This window comes from Cibotium barometz, chromosome 18 (genome assembly GCF_041138505.1).
Source record: "Cibotium barometz isolate CiBa-2024 chromosome 18, ASM4113850v1, whole genome shotgun sequence".
NCBI lineage: Eukaryota > Viridiplantae > Streptophyta > Polypodiopsida > Cyatheales > Cibotiaceae > Cibotium > Cibotium barometz.
Genome location: NC_141063.1, coordinates 1541710 through 1554782, shown reverse-complemented (window position 1 = coordinate 1554782; position 13073 = coordinate 1541710). Strand labels below are relative to the sequence as shown.

Sequence of the window (13073 nt, the reverse complement as noted above, 5' to 3'; positions counted from 1 at the left end):
TAATACTTGATTGCTGAAGAATGTGAGAAGGAAAGATGCTAAAATAAAGCTTAAACTAATGTATGTTCCCAACTTTTGAGATTTTGGTGTCTATGTTAATCTCAGAAGAGAAGTATTTTAGTGAAGACTCTTCCTCCCAAAACAAGAACACTTCAGAACAGGCCTTCTACTCAAACTCAGGTAGAGATAGAGGTAGAGGCCGTGGTTGGCCGTTTTGAAAATTAGAATTATGAATAGCAGTAGTCCAATTATTCGCAAAAACAACAAGCACACACAAATGGAAGAGATCAATCTCATGGCAAGGGGAGCCTGAGAGGCTGAGAGGCAATTGGTAAAGACAACAATCAAAGGATTTCTTTTAATGTGGCAAACTAGGTCACTTTATAGAAAAATGTTATAGATATGAGCAGTTATTTTTTATGAAACACATGTTAAATTCAATGACTGATGTAGATATATCCACAAACAATGATGATGTATGGTATGTAGATTTGGGATCCTTTAACAACATGACTTGTCATGGTGTCAAAAATATGGAAAAACCAGGTTATGTAGAGACAGGGATGAGACGGCTCATCCTATTGCTCACATTGGGAATGTGTCATTAGATATGTAGGATGGCGATGGCAATATGAGGTACTTGGCTGATGTACTTCATGTGCCTAACATAACAAAGAATTTGGTTTCTGTTTTGAGAAAATGGTTGAGCAGGGTTTGCAGGTATGCTTTAACCTTGAGGGCTACTATGTTGAGGACTTTTAAAAAAATGTAGTTTGGTTGCAAAGGGCAAAAGAGTGGGCAAAATCTTTACTTTAGATGAGCATACCTAAGGTGAAAGCTGCTATGTTTACACAAGGTGCAGTTGTTGTGGCCAAATTGGATGTAAGTGGGTCTACAAAGTCAAGAACAACTTAGATGGAAGCATTAGTAGGTGTAAAGCAAGATCGATTTGCCAAAGGTTATGCTCACATCTATGGCATTGATTATGAGGAGACATTCAACCCCATTGCCAATATGGCAACGATTGTGAGAGCTATTATTGCAATGACTATGTCAAAAGGCTGGGTTTTACACCAGATGGATGTAAAGAATGTGCTCTGGCATGGTGAGTTGCAAGAACAAGTATATTAAGAATAGCCACTTGGTTATGAGGATTTGAGCTACCCAAATTATGTGTGCAGGCTAAGTAAGCACCGAGACCATAGTATGATAAGATTGCAGGTATCTTATTACCATTGGTTTTCATATGGTAGATGCTGATCATTTACTCTATGTGCAAAAGAGTGATAAGGAAATTATGGTCATCACTATCTATGTGAATGACTTGATTATTGGGGGTGACAGTGAAGAGGAAGTTGAGATTGCAAAGGGTCTCCTCACAAGAAGAAGAAGTTTGACATGAAGGATTTGGGTGAGCTGAGATACTTTCTTGGAACATTGAGGTGATCAGGATGCTTGAGGGTATATGGCTCACAGAGACGACCATATGGCTATCCACAGAGATAGTATGCATTGGGACATCTTGTCCAAATATAGTATGGCTGGCTATAAGCCCATTTCTATATCATTAGATGAGAATGGCAAGTTGAGTGCAATCGCAAGTGAGATTTTAGAGAATGCTACTATGTATAGGAGGATAGTAGGCAGTTTGATTTACATGATGATGATCACCATGCCAAACATGAACTACACAATTGGGTTGGAGAGACAGTTTATATACGTTCCTTGGAAGCCACATTTGGATAGTGTGAGGCATACATACACTATGCTACGTGATGTCCACACTAGATTATGATCTCTTCTCTATGAGGTTGGTATATAGTTTCATGTGTATGGCTACACTATTCTATGGTCTCTTCTATGTATACAATTTGCAAGTGTATGGATACACTAATGTAGATTGGGATTGTAGCATCTTGGATAAAATATCTACTAGTGGGGTGATGTTCTTATTTGGGAGTGGTGCTGTGACATGGAGTAGAAAGAAGCAACCCACCAACAGTTTCCTTGTCAAGTACAGAGGCATAGCACAAGGCTGTTGCAATAGTAACATGTGAGGTAACTTGGTTACATAAGCTACTTGGAGATTTGGAAGTACATGTGGATAGACAGGTTGTCATCTATTATGACAACCTTAGTAGAATACAAGTGGCCAAGTACCCAGTGTTTCATGCATGGACCAAACACATAGAGGTCCATTATCACTTCATCATAGAGAAGGTCTTGGTAAGAGATATTGATCTCGTATATGTCAGCACAAAAGAGTAGATAGCTGACATTTTCACTAAGGCCTTAGGAGAAGAGAAGCTTCACAGATTCCACACTATGCTTAGAGTGTTAAAGATGGAGTTGAGCTTAAGGGGGAGTGTTCAAAAGTTAGCTCGACACGAGCTGACACTTATGATGCACTTGGGTGACTGGTTTCACATTTACACCACTAGCATGTTTGGTAACTGACATGATGGATCTTCGCCACCCAGTGATTCTACAGTTGGACTACACCTACCTAGTCCAACTGAGTTATGGCATGCTTATCTTGCCAACTCACCTATTTGGTGTGTTCACATTATGGACCGCTTATACATAGTACTCTAGTATTTATGTTGGGTTTTTTACTTATTTTTTGTAGCCTTCTTTTGAGATCAATAAGAAGAAGAAGATTTTAGCCTTCCATCTGTGAGTATGTCTTATCTATTGTTGTGTGTGTGTGCACGCGCTTGCAAGAGATTAAGCTCTCTCTCCAACCCCAATCTTTTCAAATGGATGTACTACATGGCACTCAAAACATCACCTCATATTCTTAAAAATTTTGAACAACTTTTGAAGAGTCTAATGTCCATTATCTTTGATCCTGTGTAGTTTATACTCGTGGCCTTTATTAAAAAAAAACCTGGAAAATATGTTATGGAGATAAGAAATGTCAACTTCAAGGATGAAATGTAAAATTTTGTAAGTGGTGTCATCTCTAGTCACTTGGTAGAAGCATTAGCTGGCAAAGAAAAAGATTTTAATGACATGTGACACTACTATGAAAGAGTAGCAAAGACGGTAATATAAGATAATGCTAGTGCATGTTCTAGGATGATGAGCATGATGATGTTGATGTGACAATGAGGGTGTTGATCAAGAAGTTGTTGCTGTTGTAAGGTTAGTATTTAAAAATAATGCAACACTGATGCATGTTCGAGGATGATGAGCATGATGACATTGATGACGATGAGGGTGTGGATGAAGTGGTGGTTGTAAGGTTAGTATTTAAAAAGAAAGAAAACCTCATCAAACAAACTATATAAGAGTCTTATAAAGAAGACAAGTATATCTTTGATGTGTTTCCATCTAGAATCGTAGCAAAACTAGTTATAGCAACCAAAAGGAAGATGGTTGCAATGGCCTTAAGTGTGTTAGAGAAGAAGGCTGTTGACACTATGCACAAAATAACCCAAAAACTAGTGCATAGGCAGGGATCACTAAAAAAGAGACACTTGATAAGGAAAGTGATGTAAATTTATTGAGTAGTGACAAAGAAGGCACTTCATAGGCTCTAGCCCCTATCACAGAGACATCTAAGCAAACTTAGAGGCCCACCTAAAGGCCAGTATTAACAAAATTTTAGGAAAGGATGACATTGAATCATGTGTTTGAACCTCCCTAGAGGAGAAAACATGTTTTTTGTAGATGTTATTTTTAAATAGCGTTTTGTGTATATTCTTTTTAAACAATGTTTTGTGTAGTAATTTGAGTCAAAAATATATAGTTGACAATATATGTGTTTGAGTAGTGATGTCTATTCTCATGTGAAATATTGCATCTATAGTTGTTGACAGTTATGTGTTTGAGTAGTGTTGCCTATTCTCAGTGAAATATTGCATCTCTCTTGTTATATAAATTTAGTATATAAAAGTGTCAAACAATCCATATTTATTTCAACAAATTACATATAATGAAATATATCATCCTTAATGAATTGAATTGGACTCATATTTGAATGTTAATACCTAGAGATTTGGAGTCAAGTCTAAATCTCTACTTAATACCTACAGATCTAGATTCAAGTCCAAATCGTCCCTAGAAAAAAAGTAAAAGAAATTTAGTTTAACATTTTTATAAGATATAATTTTTAAATGAAGATTTGTGCTTTACAAGTTTAAATATATTGAAATATAGCTGTCAATATATTTGTTTCTATAGTGTTATCTTTTCTCATTTGAAACATTGCATCATTATCTTGTTATATAACTTAAGTGATCTTAAGTGTCAAACAACCCATATCTATTTGAATATATCACGTGTATGAAAATATATCATTGAAGGGATTTGGACTCAAGTCCAAATCTCCCTCCTTTATGGAAATATATATCATTGAAGGAGGTTTGGACTTATGTTCAAATCTCTTACGACATAATTCAAAACATAATGTCACAAGTTAAATGATATTACAGTTCATCTTTGGTTTGAATCTTAAACAAAATCAATATATATACGTGTTAAGTGTCAAGACATATTAGTTTTAAGATATATTGTGCCAATTGGATAAAACAACTAATATTTTTTTAAAAGAATTTGTGCATTTGGATTGTTTATATCAAGAGAGATTACCTTCTGATATATTTGTGCATTTGGATTGTTTGTATCAAGAGAGATTACTTTCTGATATAATCATTTCATGTATTAAGTTTGTAGTGCAACTTTTACTAATTGTGATAAAAATATATATTTTATGTGAAATGTGAAACAGATCATGTCTTGTCAACTTGTGTAGAGGAAGAATTGAAAGAATTTTCACCAAATGAAATTAGACCAAAGATGGCTATTACCTTGGATCTAAATGGATCAATTTTGTAGTGTTGTTTCACTAAAACAAGTAAATACACAAGCTTACATTATGGCACACAATGGATTGTTCTTCATCTAGGATGTATGGAATTTATTAATGAGGTTTCATGTTGGAATATGGTCAACTATAATGCAAAAAAATCTTTCATATATGGTTTAAACTTTGGAAAAATACACAAGAAAAGAGTTGCCATTTTTCATGATATGGGGACAAGAAGAGTGCTACATAAATGATCATGACAAGATTTACAGGCCTGATAAGATTAGGGTTAAAGCAATGTTCAATAAAGGTGTACTTCTAGTGGTGTGGTTGTTGCTTTGCTGAAAGAATTGTGCTCATTGATGTTAGGCCTTATAAAGGTTTCTTATGTCTAGCAAAAGGTTATATCTTTCATGCGTCGTTTGATATTAATCACGGAGTAACATTTTGACAAACAATCTATAGAGTAGTATTTATTCAAGCCTTTAAATACTGCCAATAACATACATGATGTCATAATCTTCAAAACATATGACAACTAGTCATTGGCATTATAAGAGTATTTTCAATAGGTGATTTAAGAAAGGGATGAGATGAACAAGAACATAACTAGGGAAGGAGGACATTATGCAGCTTCAAGCTCATCAACTGGACAGGCTCCATCAAATCAATCTTAAGGGCACACAAGATATACTAGACTAACAAAAACAAGTACAATTCATGCTCCACTTGCTTATCTAAGTAATACACAATTAATGAAATTGCAAAGAATTCCTTCAAAGTGTCTACTCTGATAGACATGGAAGCACTACACTATGATAAGCAGCTAGGGTATAATTAAAGGTTTATCATTGGAGCTAAGAGTTTGATATTACAAATACAAGAGTCCTATCAACATCAGTCAAAGAGAAACTAGGTTTTTTTTTCATAAATCCAAATAAATACTCTAACACCTTTGAATATGTAGGAGAAAGCATATAACATTAATGCTATTAGCTGTGTATAAAATATAAATGGTAACCTTTGTTGATACTTTTCATAGAGTTAAAGAATTTGCAAAAAAGCAAGGCATCTTTGTCATCTTTATTATATGAATATCATATCAAAGATGATGATATACACCACCACATTTTCCTATTTAAAGTCGGAGAGATATGCTACATTAAAGATGTGGCTTACAACATGGTGTTAACTTCATAAATCCAAGGAGCTAGCTTAGGATTATTTGTATATTTAAATTTGCAAGCTGGAAGGCTTTGTTATACTAGAGGATCAAAATATTCTCATGTAAATTAGTTAGAATTATGTGTAGTGAAGCCCATATTACTTGCATAGTTTTTAGTACTTGCACATCATTTTTATTTAGTTCAATAATTGTATTGCACTTTGGGTACTTTAGCTTCACTTGTGCAAGTACTTTGAGACAGCTACAACATATTTGGGATCTCAAGAAAAACTCATGGACTTCTAGGGACTTGTGCAGCTTCTCTACTTCACAACTAGACCCTCCTCCAAACTCTAACCTAGACCAAAAAGGTACAATCAACTCTCATATTCAACAATTGGCATTTCTCTTGTTAATTCTTGCAATTAAATTGAGTTGGATTCCTTGATTTCAATTGAATAAATAGTTTAATAAATCTCTAATTAAATATATTCTATCTTAGGAAGGTCTATTTCCACTTTAGGGTAAGTTTCTATTAAGGTTGTAGGAGCAGTCATCACAGGCTTTATATTGACCTTTATTCTCAAGGAATCATGTTGAGGTAGACTAAATTTAAGTACTTTATTAATACTTTGGAATAGGCAAAGGTTCTACATCATATCCATAAATAAATAAAAAATTAATTGAGTATCATTCAACATGTGAACCTTAGGATTACTAAAGAATTATTGGTTTTCACCATATAAATTGACGTCTATCCTGATTAATCTATGGGATTGGGTTAAGATAATTGAACCAACCCTAGAATTAGGAGAGATAAACATAAATTTATATGGTTTTTAACCATATAATTTTATATCTATAACCATATAAATTTATATGGTCTTTAACCATATAATTTTATATCTATAACCATATAAATTTATATGGTCTTTAACCATATAAATTTACATGTTAGATTAATCTAAGGGGTCAGGTTAAGAGAATTGACCCATGCTTAGAATTAGGAGAGATAGCCTAGGTTTTAAGCAAACATTATAGAGAGTAAAAACCTTAATGCACATACACATGTAGATTTAATAGTGAATTAGGGTTCAATTTGGATAACTATGACAATGGGAAGTTAGAATTTTCAGAAAGACCTGGATAGTTGATTTTTTTATAGATTAGATCAATAATTATAATAAAATTTAGAGAGAGAAAGTCCTAATTACCCCATAAATTAAGGGTATTATGTGCATAATATCTACCGCGAGATGTGCAAATCCATAATTATTATTATAGAGTTTAGAGATAGAAAGTCTTAATTGTCTCCCATAAACTTAAGGGCACTCGGTGCACAATATCTACCCTAGATGTCCAAATCCATACCCTAATTTTTTGAAAAGAAATGACGAAAATAAGACATGTGAAGTTTGTCATAGTAAACTTAGTGCAAATCCATAATTTTCTCTCTCGAGGAAATTGTGAAGGAAAAGACATATCTTAATTGAGGAGAATATTCAAGAATTAATATAGAGAGGGAAGTTGCTTACATGTGGTACTTGTGGTACTTGTGCAATTAAAATTAGAGCATAACAGAGAATTAATATAGAGAGGGAAGTTGCTTACATGTGGTACTTGTGCAATGAAAATTAGAGCATAACAGAGACTGACACAAATTAAAAGCATAAACCTTAATAAACAAAAGAGATGGAAAATAGAAAAGAGATCACTGTCGACACAAGATTGGGTTGAATTTTCCCTGAATAAGTGTGGCCCTCATACCACTCACCTATATTTATATGTATTGAAAAAATATTGCTTTTCAAAAACATAACTCTAAAAACAAAGAATAAGTATAAAATACTAATTGGTATGTACAAATATTCGAGACCTTAGCCTTTCAAAAATATTAATGCCTACATATGAAACCATAAGACGTGTTCACGTGTCTTCCAAAATATCTCATAGTGGTCCAACACATGTTCCAACCATGATTAACACATAATCCGTCACTCAATCATTGCCTTCATCCAAAATAATATTAGTCAGTGCACACAGCTGGTTAACCACATTAATCCTAACAATATCATGTCAGCACACACAGCTAATTAGACACATTAATCCTGGGAGATATCATACCAGTGCACACAACTAATTAAACACATTAATCCTGGTAGATGATATAAATAAAAGGTGTATCTAAAATAAAATATCTTGAAACAAAATAACGAGTGTCCCCAGAAAGATTATGTGACTAACAGAATGCCTAGAAAGTGCCAATCCTACAAGAACATGACAGGCAAGAAGCTCAAAAAATGAGCTCATGTGGGGTCACGAGATGCCTTGACTACAACAATCCAAGACATGGAAAGGGCCCAGTCAAAAGTGAACTTACAGCATGCAATCGAGCCTAACAACTTTCCTCCCAGCTCCTACAAACCCATCCCTCCTCGGCAAGAAGAATAAGACCATATACACATTAAAAAAGGAAAGGGATTCAGCTCCCCTCAGTGCATTGGCCCCACCACTACCAGTAAAGAGAGGTGGACCAACTCACACTCGCAAAACGGTGAGCCAAGATAAGAATACCTTCAAGCATGTAGCTGAGCTTAAAATGAAGGATTCCAAAATCAAAAAGGTGCAGTAAGAACTTGAGAATGAGAGAACTCAAGAGCCAACAAGCTTGTAATTTGTAGAGAGAGGTGATATGAGCCAATGTAAAAAAGAGGAGCATCTTCTCTTAAATGTGGCTATTAACTTGCCTATCTTGGTGTTGCAAGCCAATGTGGCTAGTAACTTGCCTATCTTGGTGTTGCAACACCGCAACCCAACCTAGTATCTTCATCTAGGTCTCCAAGCAATATCACTCATGTTTTTTAATCTATCAAGGATATGCCTCCACTCACTTGCCTACCTTGGTGTTGCAACATCACAACCCAACCTAATATCTTCATTTGGCTCTTTGGGAAATACAATCATGTTTATCTATTAAGGATATTCCTTGGACTAGCCCCTCACTCCACTTATTTACATAGCTATGCCACAAAGTGCTAATAGAGTACATGCCTCTAGTAAACATGTTGATACAAAGGTGATATTTGCCTTGAGAAACCGGTAAACATTTAGATTCAAAAGGTGCATTCAATTGTTGCAAACTACCAAGCTTAGTGCTTACTCTACTGAACAATCCATGTGTAGAGATAGAGATAAAGCAGATAGCATATTGAATGCTAAACAATTTGCTAAGCATATTGCCTTGGGTAATGAAATACTAGACCATATAGAGTAATTTGTTCATGAAGAGGGCCTCACACTCATGCTACCTTGGGCAATGACCATACTAGACAATGTTGAACAATGGGTTCATGAACAAGGCCTCACAAGCTACTTAACAAGCTAGTCCATTGGCTTCCACTTATAATCCAATTGGTGTTGTAGTTCTCTATCAATTTGCAGCCCAAATGGAAGAGCAAAAGGCAACTAATACCTTCTTCTTTACCATGCATATAGCGTATCCCACCTTCAACATGATGGAAGGTGATGAAACATTGGATTTCAATGATGATCATAAAAAAATGACTATTTCGAGTTGTTCCACAAGTCACGAAGAAGGGCTTGGTAAAGACGCAACAAAAGGAACATGGAGTTTTCCTCCTAGAATAGTTATATTGAAGAACCCTCAATTAGACTCTAGCTCCCCCTATGCAATTGCACACCTAGAGAGACCTTTCAAGGAATGGCTATAGAAAACCCCTATAAAAGAAAGAGGTGGGTACAGGAGACTCACTGATGATAGGGCCTTCAATGGTGGCTCTTAATGAGAATGGTGGTGAAATAAAGAATCAATTAAGATGGCAACTCCTCTACCTCAAGAACCTTGACTACTAGGTCACTTACTGCACTGCACCAGTAAACATGCCACTATGCACACATGCATGGTGGAAAGAGTATGAGTAAAAAAAGAAGATCAATCCACTACTCCTCAACTTTTTGGAGTTGCAATCAACATCATTTGGCATGATCCCAACAGAGAATTAGATGTGTGGGTACGTTACATAGTTCATCACTTCCTATCAAGAGGCTGACATTGCCAAGCCAGCATCTATTAAGTTCTCTGACATCATCAAAATTTACCTCCAAGAATTCAAAGACAAGAAGGCCCGCATACAATGGCACAAATATGATGAATCCCATATGTAAGGCCTTGCCTTTGACATCAACACTAGGCCCACTCTATGGCATATATATGGGTTGTTTACATGCATCCAATTCCTAGAAGCCTACTATAGGATGCGAGCTTTTGAAGAGATGTTTTCCTCCAAGTTCATCCTTTCTCAATATAATGTTGTATTCACCCATAATAATGGAAATACACTCCAATGATTAAATGTGGTGCAACACTTCCACATCTAGAGATCATCGCAAAGATGAAAGCCAAAGATGCCACCACATTGGCGAAAACTATTCCTCACAGTTTTTGAGGACGGAAGTAGGGCTAGGCAAGGGGGTTGTTCACACTTTTTATACATTAGGAAGTCCCTGCCTCTAGCCTAAGATGATAGCCATGGGACCCATTGATGTAATAATTGTCAAGCTATAATTGATAGCCATGGGCCCCATTGATGTAATAATTATCAAGCTATAAGGCTTGTATATATGAATAGAGATGGGTATGGGCACCGACTTAAGTTGGTCAGTCGGGTGAATTTATAAATTTTGATAATGTGAATGAGGATAATCAATCATTTCTTTGGTGCAAATCCCTTCTTCTCTTGTGCTCTTACCTTCTTGCTTGCTTCTTGTATACATGCTTGTGTGATTGAGTATGCATGCTTTTGATAGCTTGAGTGAGAGAGTGATTAAGCTAGAACAAAGTGGAGAGTAGCTCAAGTGTTCAATTTTAACCAATTAAAGGATTGAGAGTAGAGAAAGAGCTCAAACAAGAGGGATTATTAATTGTGGCTATGGACTAGCTTGAGTGAGGGAGTGATTAAGCTAGAACAAAGTGGAGAGTAGCTCAAGTGTTCAATTTTAACCATTAAAGGATTGAGAGTAGAGAAAGAGCTCAAACAAGAGGGATTATTAATTGTGGCTATGGACTATTGCACAAAATGGTTGAGGAAAAATATGCATGAAAAGCGGACGCTCATCACTCCTTTTAGCCTATTTTTCCTCTCTTAATAGGACTTCCACCATGATCCAAGATAAGTGGTTTGTCCACTATCCTATGATCATGGTATGCATGCTTGCGTGATTACTTGTAGTGTTATTGAGTATGCATTATTAATAGCTTAAGTTAGGGAGTTGAGCTAGATCAGTGTTAATCGCATTTTGGATTAACAAAGATGCTCCTCCAATTGAGGATATTAATAAGTGTTATGTAAAGGCACTATAAAAGTTGTACATTTTGAGATACTAGCCACCCAAGGCCTTAGTTAGTAAGTTTTGGGTGCCCAAGTGTAAATAAGGGCTAGTTATACTAAAGACAAACTCTTATATAATGAAAGGACACAATCCCCCTTTGTGCTATGAGAACTCTTGCTTTGTCTTGTGAGTTAGTGAGTGAGAGAGAGTGAGAGTGTACTCTAGTGCATGTTTCTCTTCTATGCGTGTATAAGAGTGAGAGGTAGATTTCCTTGCATTGTGGTGGTGAGAGCGACACTACGGCGATGACAACGTGGTGGAGATTGGAGGAGCAGAGTTTCCAAAAGTGAGCTTGGGGAGCCTCAAGGGACGTGAGATCTAAGCATTGGTAAGTACCCAACGATAATTGTTGTCTATTGCTTCTTTCGATTGTGAATGGGTAGAGTTCTCTCTTGGGAGGTGCGGTAGCCCATAACATTTTTGGCACCGCTGTCGGGGAAACACCATTGTTTCTTCCATCCTCTTAGAGCACTAGCTCCCATTATGCAAGATTCACTATTGCTTTTGCATCATTTGGAAGGTGCATTGTGAAGAAATTGTATAGATAAGGTTTGAGTGGTAGAGAAAGAATTACGGTAGTTCTGGAAAATTGTGTGTTGGAAGTGCGGGTGAGTACTTGGTAGAACCTAGAGGAAAGCTACACTTAGTTTTTCATTCAATTTTGTTGTTTTTCGTCTCCAATTTCTACAGCGTGAGCTAGAAGTTGGTGACATGCAGTGTATTATTTTTTCTAAAAATCACAAAAAGTACAAAAAAAGGAGCCATTGGTTGTGTTCATGTCTTGCATTGTATTCCTAATCCTTCGCACAACCTTTTTAGATCCATTGGTTATATAGGGAAATCACCTTCTAACCATCATTTTGTCGACGCGCGGTTGTAAACACGTGAAAGTGTAGGAAACTGTTCACGACGTGAAACATAACCTGCTACTTCATGGCGTGAAACACTTTCCGCAATCAACACCGGGAATCTTGAGATTACCTTACTAAAATTAGGGCGCCTTATCTTGACACATCTGACACAACAAAACAAAAAAATATTATCTCGTGAAATAGCAGCGAAGAACTTCACGACGTGAATAACATTCTGTTTCACCGGTGAGAAGCATAGTCTACTTCATGACGTCAACCATAACCTGCTACTTCATGGGTTAACACTTCACAATGTAACCCTTACGTACTAATGTTCACGTGTTAGTAGTTCACGAAATAACCTTTCACAGACTGCTAGTTCACGAATTAAGGGTTTCAGACCAGCGATAAGCGAGTATCCTAATTGCACCATTGGAGTCTATCAGATTAAAGTAATTCTGAGCTGAAAAATTCGAAATGTGAAACACCAGTTGCCCCGCAGCGTGAAACACAATTCATGACGTGAACAACATTCTGTTTCACAGCGTGAACTTCTGCCTGCTCTACTTCACGATGTGAACCATTGTCTATTGTTTCTTGGAGATCTTTGATTTCACGACCAAAAAAGACAATTCAGCAGAAAACCAAGTGAACCGGTTGGAGTAGTTATTTTATCTATTGAAACATATTCTCATGCACTTGAGTTATGGGAACCTCATTGGAGATGACCTTACACCCGACAACAGTGCATCAAATCACCCAGGTTCTTTCTACAAAAAAGGTGTTGGCTTAGGCCACTCGACGAGCACTCAATTGAGTGTTTCAGCTTGGAGGA

The 13073-nt window shown here is 36.3% G+C and overlaps 1 pseudogene; it reads right to left on the bottom strand.

Moving 5' to 3' along the window:
* Positions 1 to 12671, bottom strand: part of LOC147628815 (uncharacterized) — a 65262-nt pseudogene extending 52591 nt beyond the window's left edge.
* Between the last annotated feature and the right edge of the window lie 402 nt (positions 12672 to 13073).